Source organism: Leptonychotes weddellii, chromosome 2, assembly GCF_054177405.1.
Source record: "Leptonychotes weddellii isolate Sample4059 chromosome 2, ASM5417740v2, whole genome shotgun sequence".
Lineage (NCBI taxonomy): Eukaryota > Metazoa > Chordata > Mammalia > Carnivora > Phocidae > Leptonychotes > Leptonychotes weddellii.
In genome coordinates, this window is record NC_138370.1 from 100,352,659 (window position 1) to 100,379,382 (window position 26,724).

Below are 26,724 nucleotides of genomic sequence, written 5' to 3' on the forward strand. Positions count from 1 at the left end.
TTTATTTTTTTAAAGATTTTATTTATTTATTTGAGAGAGAGAGAATGAGAGACAGAGAGCATGAGAGGGGGGAGGGTCAGAGGGAGAAGCAGACTCCCTGCTGAGCAGGGAGCCCGATGCGGGACTCGATCCCGGGACTCCAGGATCATGACCTGAGCCGAAGGCAGTCGCTTAACCAACTGAGCCACCCAGGCGCCCCAAAGTGAATTGTTTTAAAGAGTGTGACTGAGCGCCTACTATGTAACCAGACGCTGTGCAAGATATTAGGAATAAGAAGGTAAGACAGCCTTTGTCCTAGGGATTTGAGTTTATAGAGAAACAGGCACAAGAGACTACAGTAAGTGTGGGGTTTGAGGAACATGAATGCCAGAGATATGAGGCTTTGCTGATGAGAAACCTGAGTTGGGTCTTTATTGAAAAGGCGGAGGAGAGAAATAGCCAGTACAAAGGCTTGAATGTGCGAAATATAATGTTAGGTTCAAGACCTATAAACAGTAAGGAATAATTACCTCATGGAATCTGAGGGACAGTATGGTGACCTGGAGGTTGAAGAGTAATTAAGAGCCAGATAGGGCTATCAAGCACACAGTATTTTCGTTGGGTCAATGGTTTTCCAAACTGAGTACTTTAGATGTCAATGGTTCACAGAGCTGTTCAGGGCCACACTGGTTAAAGAGGGGTTAGCAGGTGACCCTAAGACTCCCAACATTGCATCTATTCCTGTATTGACCAGATGAACTCCATTTTAATTGTAAAAAGTTTGTGGGGTGGGGAGGAGGAAGCTTCTATTGCTTTAGCAAAGTTTAACAATGGGTAAACATTAAAGGGTATTAAGAAGGAGAATACATGGTTAGATTTGCATTTAAGAATAAGCACACTGGGGGCGCCTGGGTGGCTCAGTCGGTTAAGCGACTGCCTTCGGCTCAGGTCATGATCCTGGAGTCCCGGGATCGAGTCCCGCATCGGGCTCCCTGCTCAGCAGGGAGTCTGCTTCTCCCTCTGACCCTCCTCCCTCTCATGCTCTCTGTCTCTCATTCTCTCTCTCAAATAAATAAATAAAATCTTTAAAAAAGAAAAAAAAGAATAAGCACACTGGGACACTTTAAATTGACCATCAGGAAAAAGAAAAGAATAGCAGAGGGAACAATTAAAAAATAATTAATTCATGGAAAAACTGAGAAAATTCTGAAGAGAGGCAATATGGATCAGCTGGATTTGAGGGTATGAGTGGAAAAGAAAAGTAGAAGTTCTTGCCCAATGAGTTCAATATTCTAAATAAAGTAGGAAACAGGCTGGCTAGAAGGATTTAAGGAAGCATGTGAGTGTGCACACGTCTAAGTATGGAGGAGGATTCAAGATCTTGAGAAGATGGCCAAGGTTTTTTTCCTTAAAGTCCCTCTAAGACTCCTAGCAAAATTCAAGGACTGTACATGCCTTTAAGAATTACAAAAGTGCAAAAAAAAAAAAAAAAGAATTACAAAAGTGCAATACACATATACAACTTTATATGGTCACAGATTATCCAAGAAACCCATTAATTATTCTCCCAATCTTCTCAACATTAAAAAAGCCAAGATAACACACTACAGTAGTTGCTGCCCTGGCCCCATTTGGTTTTGCTTTCTGCAGTTTTGGTTATCCGTGGTCATCTACCATCCAGAATCTTTCTGACACATGGTCAGAAGGTGCTATGTCACATTGACTATGCTATTCACCTCACTTCATTTCATCATGTAGGCATTTTATCTTCTCACATCATTACAAAAAAAGAGGTATTTTGAGGGAGAGGAGAGGGAAAAGGGGGCACATTCATGTAATTTTTATTACAGTATATTGTTATAATTGTTCTATTTTTAGTTATTGTTGTTAACCTCTTCCTGTGTCTATAAATTAAACTTTATCACAGCTATGTATGTATGGGAAAAAAACAGAGTATATATAGGGTTTGGTACTATCCACAGTTTCAGGCATCCACTGAGCATCTTGGAACATCCCTCCACCCCCCTCCCCCATAAGGGGAGACTACATTGATTGCATTATTTCACATTTTGAGAAAAAGCTTTGGTCAGATTAACATCTGTAAAGATGGGTAAACATTTCTAATGCCCTCATTTGCACTGCAACTTTCTTTCAGAATACAAAGTGTTTTCACCAAGACTTTCATTTCTGCTTAAAATATCCTATGAGATCAATGGAGACAACTGATACTTCACCCTTTGATGGGAAACTGAAACAAGAATGGTGAAAATAACTTTCATAGTGTGTAGTCTATTTTAGCATGGCTTACTTGTTCTAAACTCATACTACAGGTCACATGTGGATAGGCATTAATGCAAAAAAAAAAAAAAAAGCTACAGTGCTATTTGTGAATTCAGGGATTGCCAAAGCTCTCAGCAGAATCCCATGAGAATGTCAATAGTCTTCTATAATTCAGTCTCTTGGGACATAGAGACAATGAGACCAATCTGGGCCTTAAAATATACACAAGATACAGCGTTCATACAGTTCAGCCATGACTTGTATCATAATGTGGCATGTGTAATGGAGAGAGTAAAGAAACATAAAGAAAGATTTGTAGCACTATTGTAAATAAAAAAAAGTAAACATTTTCCTCTTTTAAATACACTTCTGCACATTGCTAGATAATTACATTTTATTAAAAAGAAGAAAACACTTAGTAACAGATGGGTTGGAGAATAACAGTTTGAAGAGCACTGTGTTAGATGATCTCTAGGATCTACTTTTGTTTTAAAGTCCTGTGACTCAAAGGATAAATCAATTGGGTTTGTTAGAATAATGATGATGGACTTTAGTTCATAAGACTGGTCTGCAAAGAAAGGACATTTGGAGTCTTCATTTTAAAGACTACGTGGTGATTTAAATTTGAGATAAGAAAAGCCATTTTTCTTCCGAAAGATAAACAGAAAAAATACAATATTAGAAATAACTGTTCTGTCTCAAACTATTGAGGAAATAGAATGATGACTTATTTTTTAATCAGGATACATCAACAATGACCATAGGTGGGAGAAAATGACTAGGGCAAGAAGGGTGAATCTTGTAAATGAATAAGGTCTGTTTCACGAGGAAGGGTGAGACTATCCATAATAATTAGAAGAATGGCTACAAGAGAGTTCTAATGGGCAAATCCAAACCTTCTAACTCTTTTCTCCACAAACAAGACAGCAAAATACAAATCACTAACACTTCTTATAGATGACATGGGGAGGTAGTAGGTCTCAATAAGGACACTTACTGAGGGGGCTAGTCCAGGTTTTGCCAATAGCTAATGACATGACCTTTAGGAAGTCATGTATTATGTCTGGGTACCCTTTAGTCTGCCTTAAAATTAGCCAACTGGACCAAGGTGATGTCTGATGGCCCATTTTTGAGCAATACTTTTATGATTCCCTGGTGTAAAAATATAACATTTTGACAGGCATATTCTCATACAATTTTTGCACTAAGTTAATATTTAGATTTCAATGCACAGTGAAAAATTTCTCTTAGCAACTCAATTCAACCTGTCAAACATTGCATGAACTTTATCCTTAGTAGTCTTAAGGATACCTACCCTAGATTGTCTCACCTCCTTCACCATGAGTTCAAACTCACAATATGCCCCTACTTCTCTATTTCCTTTAATGCCAACACTTAACTGGTCATTTAAAACCTGAAAAGAAAACTTTGATTCTTCTTATCCTCTATTTGCAATTAGTGATCAAATCCTCAGGATTTTCCCTATCAAATCTATCTTCCTTTTTCAGTCTTACCTCTAATATCATAACCCATGTTCTCAGCCTCACTCCTGAATCACTCAACCACTTCCTCCAACTCCATACTCTCCTAAACTTGTCAAAATAATAGTATTGCTAATGACCTGAATGCATCTGGTTACTCACCTGCTTCCACTGTTCCTCAGTATTTGTATGATGGCATGTAATCATCTTTAGCCTGGCCTAAGAGTTTACAAAATTTGGCCTCACCTGCTTTTCTATCTTCGCTCCCACCACTTGCCATGCGTATGCAAGGTAGCCTCCCTTTGCCTCCCTCCTCGTCCTCTGTCTCGCCCACCTGCCCTCAACACCAACATCCTTATTTCACTCCATCTCATGCTGTTTCTCTTCCACTTCTCCACTAGGATGTCATTCCCTGTTTTGTTGTTGGTGTTGTTATTGTTTTTATGGTTGAAAGTGTGAAGGCTATGGAACTGTGATATACAAAAATAACTTTAATTAGAACTTTTTCTTTGGAGGTTTTCTTTCAGTGTTGTTGAGGTACAACTGACCAACAAAGCTGTAAGATATTTAAAGTGCACAATGTGATGACTTGCTATACACATAAATCATGAAAGGATTCCTCCCCATCACGTTAATGAACATATTAATCACCTCACATGTTTACCACTCTTTGTGTGTATGAGAACACTTCCACTCTCTCTGCAAATTTCCATTATACAATATGGTGTTATCAACTATAGACACCATGTTATACATTTGATTCTCAGACCTTATTCACCTTATAACTGAAAGTCTGTACTCTTTTGCCAACTATCCAATTTCTTCCTATCCTTCAAATCCAGGCCACCATCGGCCACATTCCTTTGCGAAGTCCTCCTCTAACTGTTTTAGTCTGGATGGACCTTGCTATTCCTTGAACTTCCAAAGTTCTTATCTGTATCACTTACTTGGGTAAATGTGTACATATTTACAGATGGTAGATGATTTAGCTGTATAAGATCCTCTGATTCTGTTTGAATCATTCTGTGAAAACTTTTTACTACTCTAGGTCTTTGTGGTATTCTCTCCCCTACCTGTTCTTCCCCATACGACTTTATGGTCTATTTATATACTTTTTTTTTAGGTTTTTACTCAAAACTAATCTTCTCACGAGGTCTTTCTTGACTACTCCATCTTTAATTACTACTTCACCATCCCTCCAATTTTCTTTTTCTGTCTTAAATTTCTTATGCTTAGCACTTCTTGGTATTTAATGCACTATACATTTTTATTTATTTATCTTGTTTAATCTGTCTGCCGCTCTAGATTCTAAGCTAAACAAGTACAGGGACTTTCACCTTTCTGCTCAGTAATGCACCCTGGTTCCTAAAGAGCGCCTGGTACTGGATAGGAACTCAAGAAATACTCTTTGATTGCATTTATTATTTAAAAACTGAAAGCAACATCAACAATAGTAAAAATAGTAATAATAAACAAACACTAATACAATTTTGAATTTAATTGTGCCAGGCCCTGTACATATTATCCATACATGTACATATATCCATATATGTATATAATCCCATTATTGTTATTTATGACTTATTTTCCTCCTTGCCAGATAAAACAAGGCTTGAAGAGGTTAAATAATTTCCCCAAGAACACAAAGCTAATAAATATTACTAAAAATAAGTCCTAGGTTTATTTATCACTAAATTCTAAATATCTCCTAGGCTGAGCTTATCCAACTGTAAAAAGCTAAATACAAAATAATACTCTTTTTCGGATATGAAGGAAGAACTCCTCTGGGAGTTACTTGTGAAATCAATCTCTCTCTCTCACAAATAGCTAATACTTCAATTTCTTCTTTTCTTAATAATTTCTCTTACATTTTCCCCCAAACGTTGTACTTCCTTCCTTACCTACACTTCATCTCCAAGAAGAGAAAAATTCTAATGTTATTGTAAAACTTCCATTTTAAAAATGCATCTCAGTTCTCATATAAAGGTCAAGTACAGAAAGAGTAGCCACAGTCCTCACAGTGAGAGGTAAAGCATCCATTACGGGAGGAGGGGAAAAGCAAAGAATGCTTTATTCATAATTACCTAAGATTTTCCAGCCCAGCCTTTGAGGGGAAAGAGGAAGTCTATTTTCAGTGACAATGAATACTCTAAAAATATTAGCATGCAAGGGGAAAATTCTCATTCTGAGAGTTAGTAGTGCTGAGTTCTCTTTCCCTTACAGAGTGACTTAAAATTCCCAGGGTAGAGAGGTAATCTAGGCAGACGTAGTTGCCTTATGTCTGGAAAATGGCAACATCTAGGAATCATGGGAGTTTAACTGAGGACACAATGGGAAGGATTTCTCAGCACCAGGTCAGTCTCTAAGAAGTATCAAGTGGCAGAGCAGATACTTATATCCTCAGGCATCTAGAGTGAGGGCAGAGATTACAGCTACATGGGCCTTTTAGAAGATTTGTTATGCTGAATGCATAAACAAGATTCAGTGAAACTGAAGCTGAACTACCTGCAAAAGAGTTACAGAAGGAAAAAAAAAAACAACACTCATTCTTCTTCTTTTTTTAATCTAACCTCCATTTTCTTTCCAATGATGCCCCCATAATTTTAACTGACTGAAAGTACAGGCAAAGGTATACATGGAATTCATTCTGGTGTCCATCTTGAATATTTTGGGAAAAAATATCAGTTATCAGTTCCCCATTTCTGTTCATCTATATAAATGTTAATGGTCTGATAAATAACCCTTGGGTTGGGACACTTATTAGCCTGTCAATGAAGGGCATTCAGAACAAATTGATCTTTATTAATAACAACTGTAGATGAAAAAAGTACTTCGTATCTCCCTGTCAGTACCTCTATTTATATTTTCAGAAAAATCATGTGGAAAAAATTACATAGGCTTTCCTGAAACTGGTCATTGTGTACTTTAGTGCTCTGATGGTTCTATGGGGCCAAATTATCATGAAAACTGGCTGCCTAGGCTCAGGAGGTGCTCACTCTTCTGATCAGCAAATAACCACAAGTAATCACTTTTTTTTTTTTTCATCCTCAACAAATAAGACAAAGTGGCCACAAGTGAGGTAATAATGGAGAGGAGAAATACTGTGACAAGTGGTTACAGATATCACATTTTCCCATGCTTATAGTTATATTTGCATGGCTCTTATCTTTTTAAAAAAATTTCAAAGACATTTGAGAATCTGATGAAAATCTTCCTTTTCTCCAGAAAACAATGTAGATACAAATCCATCCATCCATACAGGTTAGCACAAAACTCCAGGACATTCATAGATCTTAAAATCTAACCCACGTGTCCGAAGCATAGATAATTAAGATATTTGAGAGAGTACAGAGTAATTTCGAGTTGAAAGTTAGAAGAGAGATTGACCATTAAGTTAGGAATAAATTTCTACTTCTCAGAAACCAAGCACCAACTGTACCCAACTTCTTACCAGCAGCTCTATCCCTTACTGCTCCTCCTGGATCATGACCTGTTGGCTGCTGCTGAGCCCATCTCCTGCTTCCAAGTGTGGTAACTCAACAGGAGCAAGGGCAAGTGGACAATCTTGAGAGGGTTTGATGATGATGTTGGCTAGCCTGGAAAAGACACAGAGTTTGAATATTTTTAAGTTAGCAAAAAGGAACAAGATGTACATCTGGTATGAAAACTATCATGTAAAGTTTAAAAGGTTATAGATGCCCATAATTTGGTATGTCCAACTAGACCACTGGCTGTTAAAAAATTCAGGGTTGGAGGATCATTCTCAAAGCAGAAAACTCCCAAATGCACCATAATATAATACTAATATTTGTAGAGAAAACTTTGCAATGCCCAAAGCATCTCTGCCTAATCAGCAATCCTCACATCTTGACTGCGATTATCAGTTAGTCTTGGTACCCACTGGGTTATATTACTTCATCTGTTGAATCCAATGGTTCTCAGCCTTGGTTGTAATAGTATCACCTGGGTGGGAAGCTGGGGGCTAATGCTCAGAGATTCTGATTTGTTGGGCTAAAAATGAAGCCTTATTCCCCAAGTAATTCTAGGGTGCAGCCAGGATTGAGAATTTAAGGCCTTGTACTTGTTGAGATGCAGCACTAACTTAACTTATAAATAGCAAATGTTTATTCAGAATATACTGTATCAAGGCAATGTGCTAAGTGTGATGGTAAAGGTAGAACATTGTAACATGTAGTCCCTGTGCTCAGGGACTTTAATTTAGCTCAAGAGATTGAATACAAATTTTAATCTGATCACCTAACAAGACACATACTTTTTAATTATTATTATTATTGTTTAATTCCCATTCTGCTGACCCTTCTTAGTATAGTAATCACTATACATGCAATTAAGATGGGTCCACTTGAAAATGCTTCTTAACCACCAAACTGAACAAGGCAGATAATACATTTGATATGCTAGCAAACTGCAGAGTTTGGTCAGCCTCAGTCAGTACTTTCAAAAATTACATTAGAATAAGATACAACCATCTCCCATTTCTCATTTGTGTTACTCCTGAAATCTCCTATGGGTCCACAATACATTTCTATGCCTAGGCTTTGCTTTGGAAGTTTATGCCGATTATTGTCCAATGATTCATTAATTGCATATAACACCCAGCGCTCATCACCACACATGCCCTCCTTAATACCCATTACCCAGTTACCCGGTTACCCCATTTCCACCCCCCCCTTTCTGTGACCCTCAGTTTGGTTCCCAGAGTCCAGAGTCTCTCATGGTTTGTCTCCCTCTCTGATTTCTTCCCATTCAGTTTCCCTCCCTTCCCCTGTGGTCCTCTGCCCTATTCTTTATGTTCCACGTATGAGTGAAACCATATGATAATTATCTTTCTCTGCTTGACTTACTTCACTTAGCATAATCCCCTCCAGTTCCATCCATGATAAGACACATATTTTTAAAAATATAACCAAAGTAAGGCTTCATTAGTCAAAGATGGAGTGAGAATCTTGGGTGCTCCAAAAGTAGAGATGACTATGAACTGAAATGAGGGAGAAAGCCGAATGCATGAAGAAAGTCGTCTGAGTTGTAAGGGCAGGATGAAAGTCAGAGAAAGACAGGAACAGGGAGAAAGCGTTTTCAAAGACATAGCTGTTAGAATATGTGCAGCAAACTGAGGGAGACTAAACAGCCCATTCTGACTGACGGATTTCTGTAAAGGAGCATTAGAAGAATTTGGAGAGGCAGATTTGAGCTAGAATGTATAGACTAGTGATAAATAGCTAAAGAAGTTGGGTCATTTTCTGTAATATCTGGAAATAGTACCTGGGATAGTATTGAGAGCTGTTGAATGCTCATGTCCCAAGGGGTCTTAGTAAATTTACTGGGTTCTTAGTAAATGCCAGACACTGTGCTTGATGCATTACATATGTTATCTCCTTTAACACAAACATCTGGTTAGGTAGTTATTGTTATCCCTACTTTACAGAGTAAGAAGGGAGGTCACTTAATTTTCTCAAAATTCCACAGCTAGAAATAGTAAGCCAAGACCAGACAACATGCTGTTTCTTTAGAACACAACATTACAAGAGTTATATATTAATACTTACGGTTTTTAAAAAGTGAGATATAATTCACATTCCATAAAATTAATTATTTTAAAGTATTTAATTCTGTGGGTTTCAGCCAAAAAGTTGTGCCATTGCACAAAAGTTGTGTTACTGTCACTATCAAATTCCAGAACAATTTAATCACTCCCAAAATAAATCCATTAGTCAATAGGAGTCAGTCCTCATTCATCCCTCCTCCAGCTAATCACCCTTCTATTTCTATGTATTTGCTCATTCTGGATATTTCAAATAAATGAAATCATGTAAAATTTGACTTTTTTGTGTCTGGTTTCTTTCACGTAGCATAGTGTTTTCAAGGTTCATATATGTTTTATTGTGAATCAGTACTTCATTCCTTTTTATGACCAAGTAATATTTCACTGTATAGATATACCATACTTTATTCATGATGGATATTTGAGTTATTTCTACTTTTTAGCTATTATAAATAATGCTGCTATGAACATTCATTTACAACTCTTTTTATATTGTGGTAAAATATATGCAACAAAAATTTAGCATTTTAACCATATTTTAAATGTATAGCTCTATGCATTAAGCAGTCTTATTGTTGGGCAATCATCATCACCACCCATATTTAGAAATTTTTATCTTCCCAAACTCAAACTCTATCCCCATTAATTAATAACTCCCCAATCTCCCCTCTTCCAAGCCCCTGGCAAATACAATTCTATTTTCAGTCTCTATGAATCTGACAATTCTAGGTACCTCATATAAGCAGAATCATATAATATCTGTCCTTTTGTGACTGGCTTATTTCACTTAGCCTAATGTCTTCAAGATCTGTCCATGTGGTAGCACACATCAGAATTCCCTCCCTTTTAAAGGCTGAATAGTATTCCATTACACGTATATACCACATTTTGTTTGTCTATTCATCTGTTGCATTGCTTCAACCTTTAGACTATTGTGAATAATGCTGCTTTGAACATGGCTTTCACTGTTTTTAAGTTTTGTGTGGACATACCTTTTTAGTTCTCTGGGGAGTGGAATTGCTGAGTCATATGATAATTCTATATTTACCCTTTCAAGGAACTGCTAAATTGTTCTGCAAAGTGAATGGCTGTGTCATTTTACATTCCCATCAGCAATGTATGAGGGTTCCAATTTTTCTTCATCCTCACCAACACTTGTTATTGCCTGACTTTTTTTGAAAAAAGCCATTCTCACAGGTATGGAGTAGTAGAAGATTTAGCTGTTCTAAATTATTACATACAAGGTATTGGCTTATTGCAGTAGTTCAGATATAAAGTGATGAGTCTGAACAAGAGGGTGGTAGAGGAAATAAAATGATCAAGCAGGGAAATATTACTGATTGGGAAAGGAGTGGATATTAGTAGCATTGTAGATATAGGGAGAAAAAGAAAGACTCGATTATAGAAGTAAAACTTTGAGCTTGGCTGCAAAGGAAAATAATGGTATTAATCAGAGATAATTCTAGAAAGAAATCTGAAGCGACAAAATAAATTGTTGCCATGATGTATTTGAGAACCATGTAATCCAAATAAATAATTATCAGATAGGAGGTCAGGGTTGGAGACAATAAAATATCTTGTGTTTTTAGAAAGGGTCAAAGAGGCATTGGTAAGACTAGAAGAGGGCCACTGTCTGTACATGTTTAGATTCCTTAAGGCTGGGTTTACTTATGGGTCAAACACTGAGGAATACAGAGCAACAGAACTGTATATTTGCCTTCCTGTTTTCTGTTCAAAATACTAATACAAAACTTAAATAGTAAAATAATATATTCTTTACACTCAGAGTTTTATCAGAACTTGAGCTGTAAGTCCCTTGAGGTGGTATCAGATTTTTATCTATACTTTGAGTCATTCGGGACAGCAGTGCCCTTGGTTCAGAATGGTGTGAGCAGGCTTAGTGGTATTGCCCTCTAAGGGCTGGCACAAGATCAAGAGGCCTACAGAAATGAATGTCGCTACAAGCAGTTATCTGGTTGGCTGGAAACCAGCTGGCAAACTATCAAGGAGAACATGAAGTTCCAGTTTTCTATGCCCCAAACAGCCCCCTTAAAAAATAAAAAAAACAAAAAACAAAAAACCAACAATTAGAATGTACACCCATAAGAGACCACAAGTCTATTGTTACAATGCAGTTCCTCAATGGTCAACGATTCTGGCTTTGTTCAGTTTTGGAAAATATCCAAAATAGTAACACTCAGAAATCAATGCAGTGATGACTCACATACTTGGTTACCTGTTCTGAAAGAAAAGTTTAATACTATTTAGGATGCTGTGGTAAATATTCTCAAAGAAAATGCAACACTGTCGGCTTACACGCTGAGTTTTCCCTCTGACCTAATACGCTGAGATTATACCAAAAAAAAAAAAAAAAAAAAAAAAAAAAAATCCACCCAGAAGGCAAAACAGAATAAACATGAAGGGTAACTGCTGAAGACAGAGGTTAAAATAAGAGCTATAGAGAAAAATAATCTAAGAGGGAAAGCCAATGAATACATTTAAATGTTCTCACTCCCACACACATATCTACATTTTTAATTGAATGAAATAAACCTCAAGGTCAAAGTTGGAATCTTGCTAAGGATAATGTGGTTCCAAGACAGATTCTTCTTTGTTTCCTAAATTAAAGTCTATTCTGGTATATTTAATCTTCATCAACTACTCACTGTGTTTTTAAAGGATAGTATCTACTTTCTATATTTTCCAGACGTAGATGAAAAAACAATGACAATAAAAATTGTTACAATTTATCGAATGCATGCTTAGTCATTTAATCTTCAAACTACTCTCACATTCCCAGTCTTGTCCCTTAGGACATACTTTGTAGGTGGCAGGTCTCCGAAGCCTGTGCTCTTCCCGACCACGCTTCACAACATCACCAGCTTGTAAGAGATTCAATGAAGAAAACATTTCATTTTGGTGAAAGGTAAACTATCCTATTTTTCAAACCCTAGAAGCAGATACTTTATCTCAAAATCAAAATAAAACTTTTCCCTGTAAACCAGTTACTCTACTTATAAACAAGTATATATCAATATAAGCTATGCATCCTATATAGAAATCTTTCTCTGGGGCCTTAAATACATTCTTAAATACATCCTTTCAATCACTGATCAGAAGTCATTAATACTTTCATCACAAACTATGTTTATCATGCTGGGTCTAGTCCTTCCTTTCCTTTTTGTGCTACTTGTCCATCCTCCTTGTATGTCTCTTCAAAGCTTCCAGCAATAGGTGCTTCCTTCTGTTGTGAGGCTGCCTCAGCTGCTTCCCTGCTCTATGTGATCCTCCTCCAGGTCTAAATGGGGTCAGACCAGAGTTCACTGAACAGCAGGTTACTGACCTCAGCAGGATATGCCCATAAAATGGTTTTCCTCCTCCCTCCTCCCTCCCCATAGCCACTCCCATACACTTTTTCTGCAAGTAAATGATCCCAACTGTATGGTGCCCAAAGGGAAGTGCTATTTCAGAATGTCAGCTTCTTGGCAGCAACGGCTATTCTATTAACGCTTTAAAAAAATCACTACAGCAGTTAAAATTCTAAGAAGAAAACTAAAGGAAGTCCTCATGCATATTTACTCCCTGCACTTCCTAACAGAGACAGAGTGGTGACTCCAAGGAAAAATTCAGTAAGCATTTACGGAACAAATTCCACTAAGCTAAAAACAAATATACACCAAACAAGGTTGCTTCTAATCAACAGTCTTCATAGAACTAAAACTGCCAAACAAAGTTGAAGTATAGGCAGCAGTTGGAAATTGTCTGGCACAGCATTTCCACTGCACAAAAAAATTATTTAAGAATCAAACACAGGAAAGTAGAGGGACAGGCATTCTATGTACATTATCAGATCAATTTATATACCTTCCAGAAACAAACAAAAAGTTATGATGGAATCAATATTTTTAAAAACCAAGATAGAGAACCCACATTAGAAAAAACACTGAATAAAAATCAGAAAAAAAAAAAACCACATACAAATTCTTACATCTGAAATGAAAACATTTCTATGATATTCTGATACTTGCTAATACTTGACCTCTTTGGTCAAAGAACAGGCTATTATAAACTAATAGAGGTGTGCCCAATATCTTAATTCTAAAAAGCCAGCAGAAGATATGGCTTATTCTTCATCCACTAAAACAGGAAATACAATTCTCTGTAACAGAATTGCCATTCCTAGTATCTAAGCATTTGGAGGACTGTGTCTAGAAATTCCATGTAGTGGAAGAGAGGAAAGAGGTAAAGAAAAGAGTGTGTACTTATTTAATGGTTCGTCTGTCATTTCCTTTTTTCTTTACACAAGGGACTTTGGGAATTGGCAACTGTATTTATATGGTTCGCTGCAGGACAATAATTCTACTGGGAGCTGAATATTAAGCTGAATCTCAAAAGAAACTTCTCTCCCGTAACTCTCACAAACCCATAAACAAATTAAGGAAGTAGGCAGGTGGAAGATATAACCAAAGTATAGATCCATCTCAGGTTCTAATTCTGACATTAATTCTCCATAACTTCATGATCTTGAGCCAGTCACTTAAGGAAACTGAGGACTAGAGAAGTCTATAAAATATTAAATTGTATTATCTCTGTTCCAAATCAGGTTTGGGCTTTATGATTCTATGGCTTAGATACTGTTTAATTTGATAAGGGCGGAACAAATACAAATATAAAAAAAAGGGTTATTGCAAAAATGAATAAGGTGTAAAAATGAGCAAAATTATATTGGTAGAATTATCCCAATTTAAAAACACTTATATTAAAACTTTATAATAAATACTTCTTAAATTGTAATATGTAACTGTAAGCAATAGTCACAATGCTCATTATTGATTCCAAAGAAATTTTTACATGTACATTCTATTCTAAGATATACAATGTATATTCTATTCCTTTAGATTTGGCAATTTCATGTTATAAAGTAACATAATGAAGTTTTCAGAGTAATGAACCTACTACCATGGTTCATTCAGAGTCAACTGCTAATTACATCCATTTATAACAGCCATAGATTGAGGATCAATAACTTGGTAGACTGTAAGTTTTTTGTTGTTGTTATAGAGATTTAATATAATGAATACAAAGGACTTCATGAAATATAATAGGGCTCCAGGAATGACATCCAGAAGGAGGAAGAGAGGGGACTGTTTGTTGTTTTTTCCTATTTATTTATTTATTTATTTATTTATTTATTTATTATTGTTATGTTAATCACCATACATTACATCATTAGTTTTTGATGTAGTGTTCCATGATTCATTATTTGCGTATAAGTGCTTTTTAAAAAACTGTTTCAACTCTACAACATTAACCTAGATACTTTTTCAGTGAGTCCATTCTTATTTTTTAGGAAAATTATCACATGTATACTAACTCCATCTTCCTATTTATTTAGGACAGATGGTAAGTAAAGGAATAAATTTTTAAATCATTAATTATTACATAAATTATTCAAAAGCCCAAAGAATATCTTCATGTAAAAATGCTATATGTCTTATGGGCTATATGAGTTAAGGTTTAAAGCCATTACATTAATAACATCAATACAAACAGCAAAGGATCAATGAGAAAAATTCTAATGCTTGATGAGTTGGCAAGCTGTATAAAATTTTATACTATATATAAAATTGCCAACATTTGATTTTTTACAATTTGTAAAAAGCAATATTGTTTCAGTTATAATACTGTCTACATTTTGCGTTCTAAAAGTTTAAACAAGGAAATTTCATTAAATTTTATTTCTAATAAAAAGGCAAAGAAAGGAGAATGAAGAATTCCACAAATTTCCCAAAGGTTCTAATTTTATTCTGTTCCTTAAAGTGGAATATTACACTGAAAAGATTTCAGAACATATAGGAAAACTCTGAAGTTATGCTTACCAGGACCATTAAAAGCAAATTATGCATTTTGCAAAACTGAAGTGTCAGGAAGACGATATAAAAAACTTCTATCATAAGATATTCTTAAAAACAGTCTAGTAAACATCAAGTTAAGACAAATAAATGATGATTCTCTTGCCATGGACATGAGTGGTAACAAAAATATTTAACAGTTGGCATGTAATGTCAAAATACGGGTCATAGGGCTGGAGGAGGGTCTAGAGGCCACCTACAGGCCATATATTACTATTTTAGTTATAAGACTGTGGGGAGGTCCAGGGAGTCATGCAGAGGGAGCCACAGTATCTTAGGGAAGAATTCTCTGGCTACCTTGGAAATATTTCAGTAAACATCAGCATAGCTGCACTCATGTATACCTGCTGCATATCAGCTCTGTTTGTAGAATTCTTAAATACAGATTTAAAAAGCATTAAGCAATTGTTTAAGTCTTTGCAAATCTACTACTTGTTACTAGAGAAAATGTTAACTATTAATTTTGGCAGTAGCTAGCGAGCAACATCATGAGGGAAGTTCAGGGGAAGGAATGAAAACTTAAAGACGAAAGTTTTTTTTTTATTTTCAAAATGAAACATAAAAATTATAAAAATATTTTATGACATTTAAGTTATTTAAAAATGAAAATACGAGGTTAGACCTTCAAGTAATGACCAGGATGACAGAATTTAAATATATTTCCCCCTAAACAAATAAGACCTTTAGAATAAAAAGCTATAATCACACTTAAGACTGGAGAATCATAAATGGATGAGAAATCCAATAGGTATTTAAATAATAAAATTTTGACACAGTAGTTTTTACCAAATTAGCGTGTTCATAATAAGTTGGATATTCATGTTTTAAATTTCCTGAAGTTGGTGTTCAACTATTGCTATTTAGTAGTTGATCTCTTAGGAACAAACAAAATCATAATATGGAAGAAATAGCAGCATAATTAAAAAACATCTGCTGCAATGTTACAGAGATGTAGGGGGTGGTCTATAAGGAACTGCACCTTTAGTAAGTGTTTTAAATCATTTTTTATTTGATAGATCTCCTAGGTGGAATACATCAATATAAAGAACAGGAATTTGTTGTTTATTGTCCTCTTTTTGAAAGGGATTAAAATCACCTAGCAACCTCTGTGTTGTAGAAACCAAAATAGAATAGTTGGTTGTCTACTACCAGTTCCTCTAAAACAGAAGAGTGCACGTAGAAAAGCACCGTGCTACACTACGGTGCTCTAACACACATTTTTCATCACATGACAAGGTAAAAGTCATCAAGAAATTCCCAGGGAAAAAACCTCCTATAAAAAGCATATTAAGTCTAATTAAATTGAGAGCTTACAAATCTTGACCACACAGACAAGAGATAGACACACACTCCAAAAAATAACAAAAGACTTAACCAAAGAGTATAGAGATCATAGTTTGGAGAGGGAGCTCAATAATGGAAACTTTGTTAAGGGCTTTAAAATATTCTAGGTAGAAACAGATAGGGGCATTATAATAATTTATAGAAGAAGATTTTACTTTTGAACTTACTTTTATAGAGGCAAACAAGGAATGATTATTAAAGTAGGACAGGACATAGGGGAAGCAACTTTAACATAGAATAATAAATATGAGGATCTGAATTATAAAGATTGATAAGGGGACAATATCAATTAGAATGTGAAATGCTGTTTGTGATAATGGAACAGAGTGAGGTAAATGATAGAGCATATTAATATTTCAGAAAGGTTTTTTTTTTTGAGTGTCATATTCCAGAATGCAGGAAATAAGCTCTGCAATAAACATAACTTAGCTCCCTAGTAAAACAAAGAAACTATGTATTTTAAAAGAGGTTAATAATTATAGGACATGTGTGCATATATTTTATATTTATGAATCTATAAGAGCAGAAAAAAAGCAGGTATGTCAAAATTTGTATTTTCCTCTATGTATTAATGATGGAAGTTTTGGAATGTGGGGCAACATTTTTAATACTGCAAGAATAAAATCACCATTTTTAAATCATCACTGAGCAAAGTGGAGTTTGGGGAAAAAAAGAGCCATGACTTAGCCTTCAGAGAAAAATGTCTGAGACAAGCCCTTTGTGCCGAGTTGACACAGGTCCACAGGCCATGAAAATCATTACTGAATGTCTTGACTGTTCATTGGTTCTGAGTAGATGAGAAGGTAAACGAAAATTGGAGCATCTAACTCCTTATACTTGGAGATGTGAAAGTGTCATTTCTAAGAAGGGTCAATTGTCAGCTGTCCAGAAAGGCACAACTACTCTAACCTCTAAGAATGAACCAGCAAAAGAAGAGAAGGGAAACAAATGAACAACCATACATATACGCATGTTATTTTAGCTCAGTGGCCATTAAAAACCAGATAATGCTGCATGCTAAAAACCGCTCTCCTTCGAACCATGAGAGACTATGGACTCTGAGAAACAAACTGAGGGTTCTAGAGGGGAGGGGGGTGGGAGGATGGGTTAGCCTGGTGATGGGTATTAAAGAGGGCACGTTCTGCATGGAGCACTGGATGTTATACGCAAACAATGAATCATGGAACACTACATCAAAAACTAATGATGTAATGTATGGTGATTAACATAACATAATAATAATAGAAAAAAAGAACATAGACCAAAAAAAAAAAAATAGCCATTAAAAAACCTTGTGAGAAGGTGAGTAATACTGCAGAGCCTAAATAGTGGGGATAAACTTAATCAGGTCTCACTAGGAATGCAGCTGCTTTACACTGCAGACATTCTTATAGTGGGATGTCAATCTTCCCTCCAGCAAGTGCCAATGAAATGACTTAACACTCCAGGTTTATGCCAGGTCAGTGTACACAGGTCATGTCCAGAGCCATGAATGAAGTCATGCTTTATCAGAAAGCAGGTCAGAGGTGACATAAATCATGGAAGTGTAACAGTTGACTATAAATAAGTTTCTATTGTAAGCAGTCATTTCCTAAATGAAGAAGATACATACCCTTCATTTTTTGAGGTTTGTTTGGCGGGGAGATCCTCACATAAAACTGAACAAGTCTCTTTCATCTTCAACACCCTGAGAAAAGGCATGGAGTCTGGAAGTACATGAATTTGGCTGGTAGCCTTTGATGTACCACGGGCACTGAATGAAGCCACTTGAATTATGCCTATTAACTGCCTCTGGACATCCTATACCTCCACTTCCACTCACCTTTTTATGAAGGACTGGTACTAATGGTTCATTGTAAATAAGTTTATAGGTTAATTAAGAAGGAGATCAGGTTATTTTTCCTTAACCTCAGGTTGGAAAACTGAGTGTCAAAAGAGGACTTGAATTGAAACGTTACAACTACCCATAAGGAAGAGAAGACATGTATTGCCTAATTTATTTTCTTTTTACAAATTTAGGGTTTTTTTCAGGTTGCTTTATATGTTTTTAAATAATAAACTTTATTTTTTAGAGCAGATTCAGGTTCACTCTAAAATTTAGCAAAAAGTATAAAGTTGTCACATACTTCTGTCCACGCACAATCTCCCCCACTATCTACATCTCCCATCAGAGTGGCACATTTGTTATAACTGATGAACCTACATTGACATATCACTATCACCCAAAGTCCATAGTTTACATTAGGGCTCACTCTTGGTGTTGTACATTCTATGAGTTTTCACAGATGTATAATGACATGTATCCACCATTGTAGTATATTACAGAATGGTTTCACTACCCTCAAAATCCCCTATACTCTGCCTATTCATCCCTTCTTAACCCCTCATCTATGAAAAACACTAATCTTTTTGCTATCTTCATAATTTTGCCTTTTCCAGAATGTCATACAACTGGAACCGAATAGAATGGCTTATTTCATTTAATAATATGCATTTGAGTTTCTTCCATGTTTCTTTATGGCTTGGTAGCTGTTTTTTTTTTTTTTAAGTGCTGAATAATATTCCAATGTCTGACTACTGAAGTTTATTTATCCATTCACCTACTGAAGGGTAGTTTTGGCAATTATGAAGAAAGCTGCTATCAACACCATGTACAGATTCCTGTGTGGACATAAATTTCAACTCCTTTGGGTAAATACCAAGGAGTGCAATTGCTGATTGTATGGTAAATATAATTTTGTGAGAAACTGCCAAACTTTGTTCCAAAGTGGCTGTACCATTTTGCATCCCCACCAGCAATGAATGGTGTCTGTTGCTGTACATCATTACCAACATTTGGTGGGTCAGATATGTAGCAGAATATCATTGTTATTTTAATTTGCAATTCCCTAATGACATAGGATGTTAAATATCTATCATATGCTTACTTGCATCTGTTTATCTCCTTTGATGAGGTGTCTGTTCAGGTCTTTTGCGCATTTTAAAAATTAGGTTGCTCATTTTTTAAAAATTGTTTTGAGAATTTGAAGTGTTCTTTGTATATTTTAGATAACAGTCCTTCATCAGATGAGCCTTTTGCAAATAGTTTCTCCCAGTCTGTGGCTTGTATTCTCATTCTCTTGACATTGACTTTAGTAGAGAAGAATTTTTTTCATTTTAAGGAAGTTCAGCTTAAAAATTATTACTTTCATGAATCACGTCTTTGGTGTTGTATCTAAAACATCATTGCCATACCTAAGCTCCTCTAGGTTTTCCCCTATGTCATCATCTCTAGAAGTTTTATAGTTTTGCATTTTATATTTATGTCTATGACCCTTTTTGAGTTAATTTTTGTGAAAAGTGTAAGGTTTGTGACTAGATCCATGTTATTGCATGTGGATGTCCAGCTGTTTCTGCACCATTTGTTTAAAGTTTGTCTTTGCTCCACTGCATAGCCTTTAGCCTTTGTAAAAGATCAGTTGACTATATTTATGTGGATCTATTTGTGGGCTCCCTATTCTGTTGCACTGATCTATTTTTCTATCCTTTCACCAGTACCACACTGTATTGATTGATGTAACATTATAGTGAGACTTGGAGTTGAGTTGTTGTCAATCCTCCAACTTTATTCTTCTCCTTCAATACTGTGTTTGGATACTGGGTTTTCTTCCTCTTCCATATAAACTTTAGAATCCATTTGTTGATATTCACAAATGCTGAGATTTTGATTGAAATTGTGTTAGATCTATAGATTAAGTTGGGAAGAACTGACATCTTGACAATATTGCATCCTTCTATCCACGAACATGGACTATCTCTTCATTTATTTCCTTTTTTGACATTTTTCATCAGAATGCTGTAGTTTTCCTCATACAGATCTTGTACCTATTTTGTTAAATTTGTACCTAAGCATCTCATTTGGGGGGATACTAATGTAAATAGTAATGTGTTTTCTTTTTCTTTTTTTTTAAAAGATTTTATTTATTTATTCATGAGAGACAGAGAGAGAGAGAGAGAAGCAGAGGGAGAAGCAGGCTCCCAAGGAGCAGGGAGCCCGATGCGGGACTCGATCCCAAGACCCTGGGATCATGACCTGAGCCGAAGGCAGACGCTTAACCGTCTGAGCCACCCAGGTGCCCAGTAATGTGTTTTCAACTTCAAGTTCCACTTACTCGTTGTTGATATATAGGAAAAGTGATTGACTTTTGTGTATTAATGTCACACTATGCGACCTTGCTATAATTGCTTATTAGCTGCAGGAGATTTTTGTTGATTACTTCAGGTTTACTACATAGCTGATCATGTCATCTGAGAATAATGACAGTTTTATTTCTTCTTTACCAATCTATATACCTTTTGTTTCCTTTTCTTGGCTTATCGCATTAGCTAGGACTTCCATTACTATGTTGAAAAGGAGTAGTGAGGGGGACATCCTTGCCTTGTTCTTGATTTTTTCCTTCTTAGTGGAAAAAATCTGAGTTTCTTACCATTAACTGTTGATGTTAGCTGTAGGATTTTTTTTTAATTAATATTTTATTTATTTGACAGAGAGAGACACAGCGAGAGAGGGAACACAAGCAGGGGGAGAGGGAGAGGGAGAAGCAGGCTTCCCGCAGAGCAGGGAGCCCGATGCAGGGCTCGATCCCAGGATGCTGGGATCATGACCTGAGCTGAAGGCAGACACCTAATGACTGAGCCACCCAGGCACCCCAGCTGTAGGATTTCTGTAGATGCTCTTTATCAGGTTGAGGAAGTTCCCCTCTACTCTTAATTTGCTGAGCAGTTTTATCATGAATAGGTGTTGGATTTTGTTAAATGCTTTTTTTTTTTTTTTTTTGCATCCATGGATTTGATGATGAGGCTTTTCTTCTTCTAGCTTGTTGGTGTGATCAATTCATTAATTGATTTTTGCATGTTGGACCAACCTTGCATACCTGAAACAAATCTAGCTTGGTCATAGTGTATGATTCTTTTAATCTATTGTGGGATTTGATTTGCTAATACTTTGTTGAGGATTTTTATATCTGTGTTCCTGAGAGATAGTGTTCTATAGCTTTCTTTTCTTGTAATAATCTTTGTCTAGTTTTGGTATTAGGGTAATGTTGGCCTCAGAATGATTAGGAAGTATTCTCTCTGCTTCTGTTCTCTGAAAGAGATTATAGAGAATTGATATAATTTCTTCCTTAACTGTTTGGTAGCATTCACCAGTGAACCCACACAGGCCTGATGCTTTCTGTTTTGGGAGGTTATTAATTATTGATTAATTTATTTAGTAGACATAGGCCTATACAGACTTCCTAATTCTTCCTGTGTGAGTTTTGGCAGATTGTGCCCTTTCAAGGAATCGGTTCTTCTTATCTCAGTTACCAAATTTTTGCACATGGACTTGTTCTTTTATTATCCTTTCAATGTCCATGGGATCTGTAGTGCTATCCCTTCTTTCATTTCTAATATTAGTAATATTTATCTTCTTTTTATCTTAGTTACCTGGCTAGAGGCTGATTGATTTTTTTGATCTTTTTAAGGAACTAGCTTTGGTATTGTTGGTTTTCTTTACTGCTTATCTGTTTTTATTCTCATTGATTTCTGCTCTAATTTTTAAGGTTTTTTTGTTTTGTTTTGTGTTTTTTTTTTTTTTTTGCTTATTTTGGATTTAATTTGCTCTTTTTCTAGTTTCCTAAGATAGAAGCTTAGGTAATGGGTATCAAAGAGGGCACGTACTGAATGGAGCCCTGGGTGTTATATGCAAACAATGAATCATGGAACATTACATCAAAAACTAATGAGGTAATGTATGGTGACTAACATAATAAAATTAAGAAAAAAAATTATTGATTTTAGATCTTTTCTAATATATGCATTCAATGCTATAAATTTTCCTCTAAGCACTATTTTCATTGCATCACATAAATTTTGAAGTTTTATTTTCATTTTCATTTAGTTCAAAAATTTTTCAGATTTATAATAACTTTCACTGTACCTTTAACACTGTGGTCACAAGTCCTCAATTAGTGAAATCCTCTGATAGCAAGAAATTCACAAAAATTGAATGAAGTAAGCAGACAGTGAAAACATAAGTAGCACTGGAACTGCATTACAAATCAGTGTTAAGTAGAGTAGTTCAAAATATTTTTATATTTGATGTGTGATTCCTTCCTTCACCCATGTGCTATTTACAAGTATGTTGTTAAATCTCCAAGTATTTGGGATTTTCCAATGATCTTCCTGTTACTGATTTCTGGTTTAATTCCCTTGTGGCCTGAGAGCAGACATTATATAATTTCTATTCTTTTAACCTTGTTAAGGTGTGTTTTATGGCCCAAAATGTGGTCTATGTTGGTTAAATGCTCTATGGGAACTTGAAAAGAATACGTAATCTGCTACTGTTGGATAAAGTAGTCTATAGATGTCAATTATATCCAGTTGATTGATGGAACTATTGAATTCGACTATATTTTTACTGATTTTCTGCCTTCTGGATCAGTCCACTTCTGACAGAGGAGCGTTAAAGTCTTCAATTATAATAGTGGATTCATCTATTTTTCCTTGCAGTTCTATCAGTTTTTGCCTCATGTATTTTGACACTGTTGTTAGACGCATGCACCTTAAGGACTGTTATGTCTTCTTGGAGTGTTGACTTCTTTATCATTAAGCAATGCCTTTTTTGTCTGATAGCTTTCTTTGCTCTGAAGTCTGCTCTGTTTGAAATTAATGTAGCTACCCCAGCTGTCCTTTTGATTAATGTTAACATGGTATATATTTCTCCATTTATTTACTTATTTTTAAAAGGTTTTGTTTTATATAGAGATCGAGAGCATGAATGGGGGAAGGGGCAGAGGGAAAGAGAATCCCAAGCAGATTCCACGCTGAGCGTGGAGCCTGACTTGGGGCTTGATCTCATGACCCCAAGATCATGACCTGAGCTGAAATCGAGAGTCAGATACTTAACCAACTGAACCACCTAGCCACCCCTCCATCTCTTTACTTTTAATCTACATGTCTTTATATTTAAGGTATCTTTTAGATAATATATAGTTGGGTACTGTTTTTTGATCCACTCTGATTATTTCTTTAATTGGTGAATTAGACCACTGATACTTAAGGTGATTATTGGTACAGCTGAATTAATATCTGCCATATTCATTACTGTTTTCCTAATTGTTGACTTTGTACCTTTTTTTGTCTCCCATACTTTTTCTCTCTTTTGTATTTTTAATTGAGCTTTTTATATATTTCCTTTTTTCTTCTTTCTTAGCATAGTAGTTATACTTCTTCTTAAACCCTCTTTAGTGGTTGCCCTAGAGATTGCAATATACATTTATAACTAATCCAAGTTCACTTTCAAATAACACTATACCACTTCTTGGGTAGTGTGAGTACCTTATAATAACAAAATATTCCTAATTCCACCTCTTGTCTGTATCATTGCTGTCATTTATTTCACTTATACACTTAACACATTGTTATTACACTGAATGAACTACGTTTTGTTAGCATTAACAGAAGAAACATAAAATGTTTTCTTTTACCTTCAGTTACTTATTCTCCAATGTTCTTCCTTTCTTTACATCAATCCTAGTTTCTGATCTATGTCATTTTCTTTTTGCCTAAAGAACTTTTTTAAACATTTCTTGTAAGGAAGGTTACTGTCAACAAATTCCCTCAATTTTTGTTTGAGAAAATCTTCATTTCTCCTCACTTTTGCAGGATAATTTCACAGGGTACAGAATTCTAGGTTTTTGTTTTTTTTTCCTCTCAACACTTTAAATTTCTCCCTCCACTCTCTTCTCACTTGTAATGGGGTCCCAGGAGAGGTCAAATGTAATCCTTATCTTTGCTCCTCTATAGGTAAGGTGTAGTTTTCTTCTGGCTTATTTCAAGAGTTTATCTTTGATATCAGAAGTTGGAATATGATATGCCTACATGTATTGTTTGTTTTGCTTTTGTTTTTGTTTTTTGGTATTTATCCTACTTGGTGTTCCCTGAACTTCCTGTATCTGTGGTTTGGTGTTTGTTGTTAACTTGGGAAAATTTTCACTCATTACTGCTTCAAATATTGCTTCTATTCCTTTCTCTCTTCTTCTGATATTTCCATTATGTCTATATCATATCTTTTGTAACTGTCTCACAGTTCTTGGATATTATTTTTTCCCTGTACTTTTTACTTTTTAGTTTTAGAAGTTTCCAGTCATATTCTCAAGCTCAGAGATTCCTTCCTCAGTCATATCCAGTCTGCAAATTAGTCCATCAAGGTATTCTTCATCTGTCATAGTATTTCTGATCTCTTGCATTTCTTTTTCTTTCTTAAAAGTTACATCTCTCTGCTTACATTATCCATCTCTTCTTGTATCATGTCTACTTTTTTCATTAAAACCCTTCATACATTAATCAGCTTTTTAAAAAAAATTCCCAGTGTGATAGTTCTAACATTCCTGCCTTATTGAATTCTGGGTCTGATACTTGTTCAGTCTCTTTGAACCATTTTTGCCTTTTAGTATACCTGGTAATTTTTTGTTTTAAGGTAGACAAGATGTACTGGGGAAAGGGAACTGCAGTAAAGAGGCCTTTAGTAATACAGGGGTAAGGTGTGGAGGGATGGGAAGCATTCTATTGTTGTATGATTAGGTTCCACCTCAGTCTTTTAGTCAGCCTGTGCTACTGAACTGTGAACTTCACCAGTACTTCTCAGTGCCAACCACTCGTCCCTAAGTAGGATAGTATAGCTGGAGGGGTTTGGAGGTACATATTTCCTTTCCCCCACATAGAAAGTTGGAGGGAGCTGAAGTTGGGAATTTCCCTTCCCCCTGGATCTGGTAAAATAGTTTAAGAGCAGGCCTTGTTAAGAAGAACAGAATGTTCTGGCATATTTCACAATGGTTCATCTCTCCCCTTACTGAAGTACAAGGGGACTTTCCTCTGATATTTACTGAAGGGACTGGTAGGACACCTGGAGGTAAAACTCATGAAAGTGTGGGGGCTCCCTATAACTGAGTTCCCCTGGGTTTTTTACTCTATGACTTATCCACACTGAGCCTCCAACAATTTGTTTTACAGTTCAGATTTTTCTACCCTAGCACTGGTTGCTATGGACGTTTCTACTTGTGTGGGTTTCTGCTCCAGTAGGTTGTGGTTCTCTGTACTCGCCTGTCTCTCTACTTTTGGGGGCACTGGTTTGCCCTGTGAACTCACCTCTCTTACAGAGCTAAGAATAATTATTGATTGTTTTCAGTTTGTTCAGCTTTTTATTTGTTGGGATAGTAAGCTCCTTACATGTTAAAGTGGATATTGGAAATCTTAGGGTTTTTTAAATATAGTTTTTTAAACTTTTAACCATATGTAGTCCTGGTAATATATCAAGTCTTCTTTTCCAAATATGTATTAGGAAATACTAGTAACTATAAATTCTGTGTGTGTGGCAAGCCATTTCTCAAAAAGGGTTTTTACAATGTACAAATGATTGTTTCAGAAAAAAGCAGTGGTAAACTGTCTTTTAAGGCCTATCAAATAAGGTGTAGGCTTACCGTGGTTAGGTACAGATATTTGTTCTTTTCTCTCTTTGATATCCATAAATTTTTATTCATATATGTACTCTAGTGATAGAATAAATTGAGGTTCTAGGTGAAAATGGAATTAGCATTTTAATTCATGGTTGTAATAATTTTGTCAATGTGTATGTTGACAGAGCGATCTATGGTCTTTTGAAGTCATTGCTACCTACTATTAAGAAATGATACTGAGTTGACCCTGAAACAATGTGGGGGTTGGGGCACTGACCCTTTGCACAGTCAAAAATCCATGTATAACTTTTGATTCCCCAAAACTCAACTATTAATAGCCTACTATTGACCAGAAGCCTTACCAATAACATAAGCAGTCAACACATACTTTGTATATGTATTATATGCTGTATTCTTACAATAAAGTAAGCTAGAGAGAAGAAAATATTAATAAGAAAATCGTAAGAGAAAATACATTTCTATTACCATACCATACTTAAAAAAAAATCTGTGTATAAGTGGACCCAAGCAATTCAAACCAGTGTTGTTCAAGGGTCAACTGGACACTATTTTTGTAAGCATGAATGTTCTATATTTCATGTGTACATCTACAGCTAGTCAATATTTTGTTAAACTGAAGTCCTAAGGAAGTCTCAAGATTTTTTATAACCAGTATTAATCTGTTAAAT

The 26,724-nt window shown here is 35.6% G+C and overlaps 1 protein-coding gene across 1 annotated transcript in view; it reads right to left on the minus strand.

Annotated features, from left to right (window-relative positions):
- TET2 (tet methylcytosine dioxygenase 2) overlaps window positions 1–7,680 on the minus strand; it is a 100,331-nt gene extending 92,651 nt beyond the window's left edge. The window contains exon 1 of the mRNA XM_081812027.1: window positions 7,192–7,680. The gene's annotated coding sequence lies outside the window, so the exon portion shown is untranslated. The remainder of the gene's footprint in view (window positions 1–7,191) is intronic.
- Between the last annotated feature and the right edge of the window lie 19,044 nt (window positions 7,681–26,724).